The 13,044-nt window shown below is 40.0% G+C and overlaps 1 protein-coding gene across 1 annotated transcript in view; it reads right to left on the reverse strand.

Moving 5' to 3' along the window:
• LOC133723043 (putative disease resistance protein At4g19050) overlaps positions 1 to 770 on the reverse strand; it is a 9,927-nt gene extending 9,157 nt beyond the window's left edge. Inside the window, exon 1 of the mRNA XM_062149880.1 lies at positions 568 to 770. The gene's annotated coding sequence lies outside the window, so the exon portion shown is untranslated. The remainder of the gene's footprint in view (positions 1 to 567) is intronic.
• Between the last annotated feature and the right edge of the window lie 12,274 nt (positions 771 to 13,044).

Consider the following 13,044-nt stretch of genomic DNA (forward strand, 5'->3'; position numbering starts at 1 on the left):
CAAAAAATCAGAAAACTTCACACTCTAATTCAGTCTTGTATCATAGAGTCGAAATTAGTTAGGAATGCCAAAATTGCAAAAACTCAAAAAGTGCCCCGTATTGATTTAGATGATAGCTTCCTTAAACGCTTTTTATGGTTGAGGGTCAGAAAGGCTCTTACAGAAATGATGTGACTTTTTTGGAACAAGAACGTCAATAACCTCTATTCTTTCCTCCCCCCCAACAACCTAGCAGATAATATTAGTAGAAATGAAGGCAAATTCTCAGTAGTGGGAACAAAATTTCATAACATAACTGAAAATGGGCATCTTTTCATAAGAAACTTCACGAGGGAAGAAATCAAAGTTTTGGAGCATCAACATTGTAACAAAACCACCCCCTATTACTATTAGCGCAGGAAAGGAATTCAAATATACAAAGGAATTTGTAGTCTCAAGCCTATGCAATTTTCTTGTTATGAAGGATTGAAGGCACATGGTATTTGCCACCAAACTAATTCTTAACAAACCAACGGGAAACAATAGAGAATAAAAGGAAAATGAAGAAGAAGATAGATTAAGAAAAACCTGAAAGGTGGAGTTGAAACTGAGAACCCAGAAAACCGATCGAGCTGTGGGAAATACTAATGAGAATGTTTCCTCTTAAATGTTGATCGAGTTGATAGTCGATCAGCACTTCTCAGCCATGCTAGGGGATTTTAGATATAGGCAGGGGGGCCTCTGAGAAAATATGTATGGGTTTGATCAGGCAGCTTTGATCAAATACACGATTCCACAATTCAAATCATTAACCATTTGTTTTTCTGATTACCTACCTATATATAGTACAATCAGTATCATCCTTTTCTTTTTTCTTTTTTTTTTCTTTTTTTTTCTCGAAGCAGTCCAACGCCACTTATGTAACTCTCTCTCTCTCCCTCAAAAAAAAAAAAAAAAAGTGAAAGGAATGAATCTAATAAATGAGAACATTCTGTGGAACGTCACTCTCAAGTCTCTACTAAAGCCAACTAAAACAAAATTTCCTTTGCTAATTCTTTACTTCTCCCGGAACCAAAGAATCAGCTAGAGAAGGTTTCTTTCTGTTTCCCTCCCTAACGTTTTCTTTTCTACTCTGTTCTTTACTTCTTTTGGTTTCAATGCTCACCAAGTAACCAAGCATCTATATACTCTTCTATGAGGGAGCTTGGGAATATGAAAGGACAAAATGTAAAACACAGCATAAAGGATGTTTAGGGTCTAAGCATTCTGTTATTCATTACTTCTGTCAACGGCAAAGAACCCACCCACTGTTTAATTTGGTTTGTTAAATTCCTTATATACATTTTGCATTCTTGATGCTTACATAAAACTGGTTCAGTTCTTACTTATGCGAAAGCTGCCTACTACCTCTAAGCACAGATACGACAATCATCCTCTCATGCTCACATATCCAGGTGCTGAAGACAGGCTAAATGAACAATATTTTGAAATATGTGAAGGCAACCATAATCCAAATTATTGGTTTTACTACTGAAAAGATTGCGAGTTTGATTTTCATCCTTGCTGCATTCTGGAGAAGTATCCGCACATAAAGTTAGGAGGCGCGCACTTACAAGTATGATGCTTACCCACACCTTGTGACCCTTGTTGAAAAGAGGAAGGTGTCATTCCTTTTGATAAGAGTGAAAATTCTTCCTTGTGAGGTGTGTGGGAAAACTTGTGAAGGATTGGTCTATGAATGCAAGGACGAATGCAATATTATTAATATCCACAGAGGATGCTCTCGAAGAAAAACCTGAATCTTCCTATCTGAAATAGTCTCTGAACTTTCAAATTCATTAACTGATTCTGGTTCCATGTATTGTATATAGGCATTAGGTTATGTTGTAGAGTGGCCAAGTTCCTTCCCATATTGTCTGCTGATAGTCATACCATAGTTGTGATGCTAGAGTTATTACAAGGCTAATTGCTTGAGGTGTACAAAGAGAGAATAAACACTGTCACTCTGTGACCTCTATAACAGTATAAAGGCTCTGTACCAAGATCTGAGTTAGATTGATAGTCATACCGTAGTTGTGATGTTAGAGTTATTAATAGGCTAATTGCTGAGCCATATATAAATATTATCATAGAATGAAAATTTCGGAATTGTTGAAGGAAAATCCGTTTTGTGTGCCTATTCAAACTAGGATTAGTTTCATGGTTGTAATAGGAGAGAAGGTTCTAGAATTCCTAGTCCTACTCGGATTAGTTTTTCTTGTAACATTAGAACATGTACTTTGTAATCCCTATATATAGGGCTCCTATTCTCAATAATGAAATACAATTCTCTCATCAATCTCTCTCAATTCTATTATTCTTAAACACGTTATCAGCACGAGCCCTAACCTTGAGATCAAAAATCCAAAACCAGAAAATTCTTCAACATCACCTTTTCACCGTTGCACCTAGCCCATGCTAGACTAGCCGTTGCTGCCCACCTGCGCGCCCCTGTGCTGCAACCTGCCCCTGCAGCCCTTACGCACCCGTGTTCCGCCTACTGCCCCTGCAGCATCGCCGCACGCCTGCTGCCCCTGCAGCCCAGCAGGACTCTCGTTCCTGTGCAGAACAGCCTGCTTGTAAGCCCCGAAACGTCTTGATAGGGACCTCAGATCAAAATTCTTCCTTCATCAAAGTTGTTCGTCTCTGTCTCTTCTATCTGACATCCTAATTTCAGCCTTATCGGAGTTTTTTTGAGACCTGTACACCAATCGAAGTGAAAGCTGTTCAAAGGCAAATCTGCTCCGAATTTCAACAAAAAATCCTTGAAAACCGCTGCTGCCACCTTCAAGCATCACTGCAGCAGCTCCTAGCCCACGCTAGCCTCATCTGCGTGCCTGCTCCTGCAGCGCCTACGCGCCCCTGCGCACGCATCCGTCAGCCAGCTCCTCGGCTTACCTCGGCCAGACCTGTATCGGCCACACAGCAGGGATTGAAAGATTGTTTGCAATCCCCAACCCAGGATCGATAGCACGCCTGCAATCCTACACGCCTGCATCAACACGCGCGTGTATTGAGAATTTCAAGTTCCGAAATTCATGAGTAAGTTTTCACAAGTAAGTTGTTCCCGTTTTTGAAATTTAAATTTACTTTTCTTCGGGGACTTACAAAATCCCTTCCTCTACATCCCACCTTTCTGTAACGTGGGTTCGATTTGCTAAAAGCATAATCGTGGGGATCCACGCTATATACGAACTAAGAGCGTTCGTGATCTTCGGACTAAGAGCGTCCGTGAGCATCGATTTTTACGAACTAAGAGCGTTCGTAAGCTACGGACTAAGAGCGTTCGTAAGCATAAAAAATTTGACCATATAAACGTCATTGGTTTCAATCCAAATCCAAAAGAAATTTGGACACTATCAACAAAGACAGTGGTTATAACTCTTTCTCACTAGGTGTACTCAAGAGTAATTGTGATGTCTAGGAAAGGTTTGAACTGAGAGAACGGTTTTAAAAGTGAGCAACGCTCCACCAAAATCTCGCCTTACCTTACCTGGTCACAACCAAATTGGAATTACCAAATGGATTGAGTAACTACTACTTGTCTAAGCTTGATTATCCTTTGTGGATTAAATTTAGAAACTTTGACGTAATCATTGGCTTTCATTGAAATAAAGTGTCGATTTTGATTCGAACTTTATTCATTCAAGTATGTTTCCCGGAGAGCTTGAATGCCTCGTGGATAATGCTACTACGCACACCATACTTCGAAATAGGCAGTTATTTCTTGAGATGACGCCTACTCGATCTTCAGTGACTACGATGGCAGGGTCATCTAAATTGATTCATGGTCGAGGACCAGCTGAATTCTTGTTGCCACATGGCACAATCATTAATGTCACTGAAGCTCTCTACGCTCCTAGGGCTGAAAGAACCCTTTTGAGCTTCAAAGACATAAGAGCCAATGGTTTTCATGTGGAAACACATTGTGAGAATGGACAAGAGTTCCTTTACATCACCTCTAATGACTACGGACATAAAAGAGTCTTAGAGAAACTTATGTGTCGATTTAGTGGGTTGTATGCAACCACTATTCGAATAATTGAATCCTATCATGTTATGAGAGATGATTTATGGGATTCTGACACATATAGGCTTTGGCATGACCGTCTGGGACACCCAGGTCGTGATATGATGATCCGTATATTAAAGACTTCACACGGACATCCATTCTTCAGAACGAAGAGAAGTAAAAACCAAAAATTGGTTCGAGGAGATGCACTTGCGCCTCACGGAGCCAAGACTGTGCAAGACTGGCCACTTAGGGCCAGCGCCGTCTACCCCCTACGGCAACAACATGGCTTTGACGCCATGGACCATTGTTTGACTCCTCCTTCTACTTCTAAAGTCAATTGTGACTTCATGTCTCAACCAAAATCCTCATTGGTTGTTTCTCAAGCCCATCATTCGTTCTGCAAAGCCTGCTCTTTAGCAAAATTAGGATCGAGACCATCCTATGCAAAGGACACTAAAGAAAATATACCATTCTTGCAAAGAATCCAAGGTGATATTTGTGGACCTATTCAACCACCATGCGGACCATTTAGATATTTTATGATGTTGGTTGATGCATCGACACGCTGATCACATGTCATGCTATTGTCCACAAGGAACGCTGCATTTGCTAAACTCCTAGCCCAAATTATTAAGTTAAGGGCTCACCACCCTGATCATCCTATTAAGTCTATAAGATTAGACAATGCTAGGGAATTTACATCAAAAACTTTTTATGATTATTGCATGTCCATTGGGATTGAAGTTGAACATCCTGTTCCTCATGTTCACACCCAAAATGGTCTCGCAGAAGCTGCCATTAAACGACTACAAATGGTCGCTAGAGCATTGGTAATGCGCACCAATCTCCCTATTTCTGCTTGGGGCTATGCAATATTGCATGCAGCTGTGCTTATTCGTCTGAGACCTACTGCCACTCAACCCTTTTCTGCGTCCCAGATGGTGACTGGGTATGAGCCTGATGTCTCACACTTACGCATATTTGGGTGTGCAGTTTATGTGCCAATTGCGCCGCCACAGCTTACCAAGATGGGTCCTCAACGACGATTAGGCATTTATGTTGGATATGATTCTCCAACGATTGTCCGCTACTTAGAACCCTTGACAGGCGATCTCTTTACCGCTAGATTTGCGGATTGTCACTTCGATGAGACAGTTTTCCCATCGTTAGGGGGAGATAAGAACATAAATGTTCAACAGGAACGACAGGAATTGTCGTGTTCTGTCCCCACTCTGTCTCATCTTGATCCCCGAAATGCACAGTCCGAAATTGAAGTGCGGAGAATTCTCGATCTTCATAACGTAGCAGAATCGATGCCTGATGCGTTTTCTGATATCGCTAAAGTGACGAGATCACACATACCTGCTGCAAACGTGCCTGCAAGGATTGATGTCCCTAAAATTAGAGGACATGACGCCATCTCAAGGGCACCTGAGCATGGCGCCAACGTCCCCTCTCATAGTGATGGTGACGTTGTGGCTAGGCCCATAGCTCCTGCCAGGAAGCGCGGGAGGCATATAGGTTCGATGGATTCTCGCCCAAGAAAGAAAGCGAGTTTGGCACAAAATAATCCATTAATCATCGATGTAAATAATCCATCTCATGAGGATATTCCGGATTATGGTTATGTCCAAGAGACATCATTGGGGGACATTCTAATGTCAGAACCAATTCCAGAGAATAGAGAGATCTCCATGAATTACACTAGTGTACATGAGATGATAGATAGAAATTCTATGGCTATTGATGATGCATTTGCATATCATGTTGCAAAATGAATTATAGAATATGATGATATCGAACCTCGCTCTGTCGAAGAATGTCAACGAAGAGCGGATTGGCCTAAATGGAAAGATGCGATCCAGGCTGAATTGGATTCACTAGCAAAGAGACAGGTATTTGGGCCTATAACGCAGACACCCCCAGATGTAAAACCTATTGGCCATAAATGGGTCTTTGTTAGAAAGCGTAATGAGAAAAATGAGGTGGTTAGATATAAAGCCCGCCTCGTGGCGCAAGGTTTCTCACAACGCCTTGGAATCGACTACGAGGAGACGTATTCTCCCGTAATGGACGTTATAACGTTCCGCTACCTTGTCAGTTTAGTAGTTTCCGAAAAACTTTACATGCAGCTTATGGATGTGGTTACAGCATATCTCTATGGGGATTTAGATTTAGAGATATATGTGAAGGTCCCAGATGGACTTCAATTACCCAAGTCAAGTGGCTCTAAACCACGGAGTGCGTTTTCAATAAGATTAAAACGCTCACTATATGGATTAAAACAATCTGGACGGATGTGGTATAACCGTCTAAGTGACTACTTGATTGGGAAGGGATATATTAATAATGAAATATGCCCATGCGTGTTCATTAAAAGAACAAGTTCCGGATTTGCAATCGTAGCAGTTTATGTCGATGACATGAACCTAATTGGAACTCTAGATGAGTTAAAGGAAACTGCTAAATATTTGAAATCCGAATTTGAGATGAAAGATCTTGGGAAAACACGGTTTTGTCTCGGTTTAGAACTCGAGCACCGTAGTGATGGGATTTTGATCCATCAGTCTGCATATACTCAGAAAATTCTAAGGCGCTTTAATGAAGATAAAGCAAAGCCTGTGAGTACTCCCATGATCGGCCGTAGTCTTGAGCCCGAAAAAGATCCGTTTCGTCCAAAGGATGAGGACGAAGAATCATTAGAGGCCGAAGTGCCCTATTTAAGTGCAATAGGCGCATTATTGTACTTAGCTCAATGCACAAGACCGGACATCTCCTTCACAGTGAACTTGTTAGCTCGACATACCTCTGCGCCAACACACCGCCATTGGATTGGTGTAAAGACAATCTTTCGATACCTAAGAGGTACGATTGATATGTGCCTATTCTATCCCTACAAAGAGAAAAGGAATGACAGAAGGATGAGATCGGACCAAATTGGCTCAAGAGCCATCGTCCAAAATGCCATGGCCGGCAACATTGCCGCCGCCACCACCAAGGGTGGCCGGCCTCACCCTCCTCCACTCCATCAAAATGACAATGATGTTTTGATGGGTTTTGCTGATGCAGTGTACCTCTCTGACCCTCACAAAGGTCGCTCCCAAACGGGTTATGTCTTTACCATGGGAAGCACTGCGATATCTTGGAGGTCTACAAAACAGACCCTTGTTGCTACTTCCTCAAATCATGCAGAGATTATTGCTCTACATGAAGCTGTGCGTGAATGTATATGGCTAAGGTCTGTAATTAGACATATTCAAGGAAGTTGTGGTTTGAAGTCTACCAAGGATGAACCTACATGCATTTATGAGGATAATGCAGCTTGTATTGAGCAAATGAAGTTAGGTTTCATCAAGGGCGACAACACCAAGCATATATCGCCTAAGTTGTTTTATAATCAGCAACAAAAATCACTTCTAAAGATTGAAGTGAATCAAATCCGATCAGAGGATAATGTAGCGGACTTATTCACTAAGTCATTACCTAAATCCACCTTCGAGAAACATGTGAAGAGCATCGGATTGAGAAAGTTATCCGAACTCCCATGATTGTAGCAATCAGGGGGAGATATCGACATCAGGGGGAGTTATGATGTCTACATGTTCGATCTCGAAGAAGTGAAGGACGTGTTGTACTCTTTTCTCCTCCTCGAGCTTGTTTTTATCCCACAGGGTTTTTCACTCGAGCAAGGTTTTTAACGAGGCAACGGACGAAGCGTCACCACCAAGTTTGAGCGGCACAAGGGGGAGTGTTGAAGGAAAATCAGTTTTGTGTGCCTATTCAAACTAGGATTAGTTTCATGGTTGTAATAGGAGATAAGGTTCTAGAATTCCTAGTCCTACTCGGATTAGTTTTCCTTGTAACATTAGAACATGTACTTTGTAATTCCTATATATAGGGCTCCTATTCTCAATAATGAAATACAATTCTCTCATCAATCTCTCTCAATTCTATTATTCTTAAACACAAATCATTATCGAATTCTGTTTCTGTCTAGACACTACTATTGCTTCCCAATTTATTGTGAAAACGTAAAAGCATGATATCTTTCCCTCTGAAACACAAACTGATTCATAAGATAAACAAACAACACTGTTGGTGGTGAAAGTTTTCCTAAAAAAGAATGTATTTTTTGTTTGAAGTAAAGCTAATTGTATTATTTATTTATGTCTAGACACTGAAAACTAAAGACTTTGACAATGGCTAGATTGAGCACAAATCATTCTTACCTGTAGCATATATAAAATCGAATGTGCCTTTGCTTTTTCTATTCTATTTTTTTTTCAATGGAATTTGCCTTTGCTTAACTGCAAAAAGATTTGTACCTTGAGTCCTCGGCCCTCCACGTACGCAATGTTAATTCTTTGGGACCATGCATGCATATAATATTGCAGTCCAGTTGATCACTTCCTCGTAGATCCATTAAAAGCATTCTGACAGTATTGTACTATTTCTAACTTAATTTACGGTGTCATTTTGCTGAGACTAAAGTGCATTGACAATTTAGCAATTTCTTGTAAAACTAAAGTGCGGTCGTAATAATTTTGTAATCTTTTCTTTATAATTTTAATGTTTTCTAATAAGATGGCTCAGCTCTGCATTAATTAACGTGAGTATTTGGTTAATAGTGCGGAAGACTTTGCACATGGGAAGAAAGCAACACCAGATCACCTTATTGCTAAATGACTTTAAATTTAAGAAAATTTTTAGTTTACAACCCGGTGGTTTGCACTCAACATCATGTTAGTCTCTCCCATTTCAATTTCATCAGCAACACCCCTGTGCCTTCAATTTCGATTAGCCATGTACAAATTTTACTATTCCGTCCAATTTGAACGTTTACTTTGACGGAGGGGTCCACTTAAAGGGCTAAATTTGTCATTTCACATAATTTTTCTAAAAAAAAAAAATCTAATCGAAGGACCCCATTCCTCCATCTCCACCCACCTCCTCTCCCTCGACCCTCATATCAACACCAATACCCAATCCCAACCCATCTCCAATTCCACTCTCTCCGACCTCCAAATCCTTTTCGACGCCAATGATCCCGACCGCATGAACCGCTTCTCCGACGAGCTCGCCGCCAAGTCCCTCTCCCTCTCCAATCTGGTCCTCCCCATCGCCACCGCCATGGATGCGCCCAACCCATTTCACTCTCTCCGCCTCCAAGCTCTACCTCTCTCTCCTCCTCTCCCCCAATTCCCCAATTTGCACTCTCTTCACTCCCATGGCATTTTTCTCTCTCCTCCAGTCGATTTGCCAGTCGCTGAAGCGCCGCCGCGCTGAATCGGGTCACAAGGGATTGAAGAATAGTGAGGATTGAGAGAGCGAAGAGAGGGAGTTTGATGTTAGGGTTTTGTTTTCGGTGCTTGAAAAATTGAAACTTGTGATGGATTTGGTTCATTTGGATCTGTTTCCGGATAGTTTGAAGCCTGAAGTTGACTGATTTGTGCTCTAGGGTTTTGCTTAAGGTGTCCAAGCCTGAGGTTGGAGACCATGCCAACATTGCAGCTGAGGTGTTCAAGTCATTGGCACTGATGATTCTTCAACCTTAAGATGGTCCACCATCTTGATGCTCCGGCTGCGGATGAGTCCCTGGAGATTTTCAAATGAGAGCTCGAGCCACTGGGTCGGATCGTTGGAGACTCGATCTGAGAAGATGAGGTAGGCGGCGACGGCGGGGAATTTGGTCCGGTGCTTGGAAAGCCAATCAGGCTTCAATATTTTGGCAGGAGAAGCGGCAACAGAGGAGGAGGAGTCGGGATTGGGCTTGAGGCGAGGTAAGAGGAGAACGACCTTGGAGAGCTCCAGCAAGGCCAAGGTGTTGATCTGAGAGTCGGGGGAGAGGTGGGTGGAGATGGAGGAATGGTGTCCTTTGATTAGATTTTTTGTTTTTTGTTTTTTAAGAAATTATATGAAATGACAAATTTAGCCCTTTGAGTGGGCCCCTCCGTCAAAGTAAACGTTCAAATTGGACGGCACAGTAAATTTGTTGCTGATGAAATTGAAAGGGGAATGACTAATATGATGTTGAGTACAGAGTACGTAGTAAACTGAAAATTTTCCTTAAATTTATTAATTTCGAGGCAGTTTCGTTTGAAAGAGACCTTAACTTGCATGGAAACAAAACACAAATCAGAATAACATTGACAAATCCTCATGCAGAAATTTCTCTGAGATTCTACTACAGTATTCAATTAAGACCGCCAAGGTGGACTTGTGCTTAGTCTGAAACTAGAGATGTATATACTTGTTTATTTGTCCCTTTTTTATATGTCTATAATATGTTAAATGACGATGAATTTTCATTTTTGTCATTATGAAGCGAGTCGCATTGAACTTTCGTTGTTGATTTCTAATTTTCAATGACCATATATTCATTGACTTGGTCATAACAAGGGTTTTATGTTCTAGCTAGATTCTTAAAATGATTTAATTCTTGTTGTAACAAATTAAACCAACTTTGAAGTTGATGGAATCTTCAAACAATAAAATCTCTGCAAATGGTGTAACAATTCATCAGCAGCCTGATGAATGTAGAATAATATACAAACAAATTCTCCTGATCATCCAATCACCATACTGCAACTTATATGTGTATGTATAATTGTTATATATATATATATATATATATATATATATATATATGACGACCCTTCCACTAAGGGATTCTTTTTTTGGTCTTTTCTAGGGATAGGGCATTAGACCAACTTTTCGATTACATTTTGCAATTTCAACCGTTCAGTTTTTAGGTCCTAATGTGTAGATCACCTCTGCAAATTTTCAGTCAAATCGGTGAACGTTAAGGTATCAAACCAGATTAAATTAATGGACGAACCGAATCTGTCCAACCTGAACCGTTCATACAAATAATTGTAAATCGCAGTTTTGAATGCCTTAACGATAATCAATTTGGCTGAAAATTTGCAGAGGTGATCTACACATTAAGACCTAAAAACTGAACGGTTGAGATGCCAAAATATGATCGAAAAGTTAGTCTAATGCCCTATCCCTAAAAAAAATTAAAAAAAAGGATCCCTCACTAGAAGGGCCTTATATATATATATATATATATATATATATATATATATATATATATATATATATATATATATATATGCCTCTGTGTGTGAATACAATTCCAAGTCCAGGAAAATATTCATACCAGCTGCTTACCAACTCAACTTGTGGTTATATTGATCAACGTTTGAAATTGTAGATGTTTCTCCCGGTATGTTTGTCATTTTTTGTTTATTTAGGAATTTTATGTATTTTTAGGATTAGACTGTTTTGATGCAATTGGTATGAACCAATGTTTTAAAAGGCTGAGGCGTAGCCGAGGCGTTTTCGAGAGACCCTCAACAAGGCGTTCGCCTTGAGGCGTAAGGCATAAGCCTTACGTATAAATGAGCTGTATTTATGTAATTATTAGTCTTGTATATAGAACATGTATTGTAACAAAAAAAACATGATAAATTGTCATCAATTCATAATAAGCAAGTACTAAAACCATATGATTCAACTATTATATGTAAATTGACCAAAGACTAGCACATTCACCAAAGACCAAAGACTAACACATTCAACTATTGTATGATTCAACCATAAATTGACCAAAGACTAGCACATTGTATGTAAATAGTTATAACCAACTATTTCATATATGCTAAGAGAGTAAACTAGTTAAGATGAATATCCTAGCTGCCACTGCTGAATCCTTTGATTTATATCTATGGCTACAATCTGCAACAAGGTCTATCTCCACCTTGACAGGAGGGATATCCCTTGGGTTTATACAGACAGCTCTCAACTCCATGCTCAACATTTGGACCCACCCCATGACCCTGACCAAACCCTATCGTCCTCTGCTGAGTTTATTCCGATGAACTCAATCTTTAATAGATAGACAAACCCCAAACAGTTGCTCAGTCCAGATAACCTTTTATATACTTTGACCATAAACATGGGTTGGACTAGTTCTATCATGACAATGAGGCAGATTGAAAACTTATAAACTGACCTCAGGAATTGTAATTAAGCGTAGTGAGTAGAAGAGAATATCCTGTGAAAACTCCAATTTCAATTGTCATTCTTTGCATCTACTAGCTTCAACAGCATCTCTAGTCTTCAACAGAGAAATTTCATATAATCAGAAAATTTACCGCTATCTATCTACGATTAGATTAGCAAGGCTTTAACATCGAATTGATTCTAGCCTAACAAAAATCCGACAAGAAAAACAAAGTTGGATCGCAACATCAAATTGATAAAAAATTCTTAAACTCTTCAAATCGAACTACAACTTTGAAAGTGAGAAAATTTCTTGCTCCAATTCTGCAAACAGCCTCCTTTAGAGCGAAATTCTTGAGAAAACCAATGGGCCCTTGATCATTTTATCAAATTTGCTGCTTGGGAATTGGGATATGGAAGTGAAGGAGTCGGAGTTTTGATGGAGGCTGAAGGAAGTCGAAAATGACTTCAGCTCGAGACCTAAAGGAGTTTTAGTTCTCAAAACACCAAAACGACGTCGTTTTGGTGTTATAAAAAAAATAATAAATAAATAAAAAATTCTGAGCGTCCGCGTTGAACGCCTCTAGACTTGTTTTTGGTGCCTTCGCCGCCTTGATCTGCGCCTTCACCGCCTCTGTACCTCGCCAGCAAAACACACTCATTTTCTCATGCGCCTCGCGTCTTTTGAGCCTCAGGCGCGCCTTTTAAAATATTGGTATGAACTTTCCCTATTGATCTTGACATTTTCAATAACCAGATTCTCCTTAAATGTGATTAAAATATGTATTCTTGTTGTCTAGTCTATCGAAATATGAGTTAACAGACAAATTAAATCATTTCTAAAGTTGTTATGGATGATGAGATTGTGCAGCGCGCAAAAGATTGATAATAAAGGCTACTCACTGTACATGTAGCAAATCTTTGGTGCTGAATAGCTCGATCCAAATAGATTCTGCATGCAGCCTGAATTCATAACAAGTAATATATTACAAATCCCATAT

Source organism: Rosa rugosa, chromosome 7 (genome assembly GCF_958449725.1).
Source record: "Rosa rugosa chromosome 7, drRosRugo1.1, whole genome shotgun sequence".
Taxonomy (NCBI): domain Eukaryota; kingdom Viridiplantae; phylum Streptophyta; class Magnoliopsida; order Rosales; family Rosaceae; genus Rosa; species Rosa rugosa.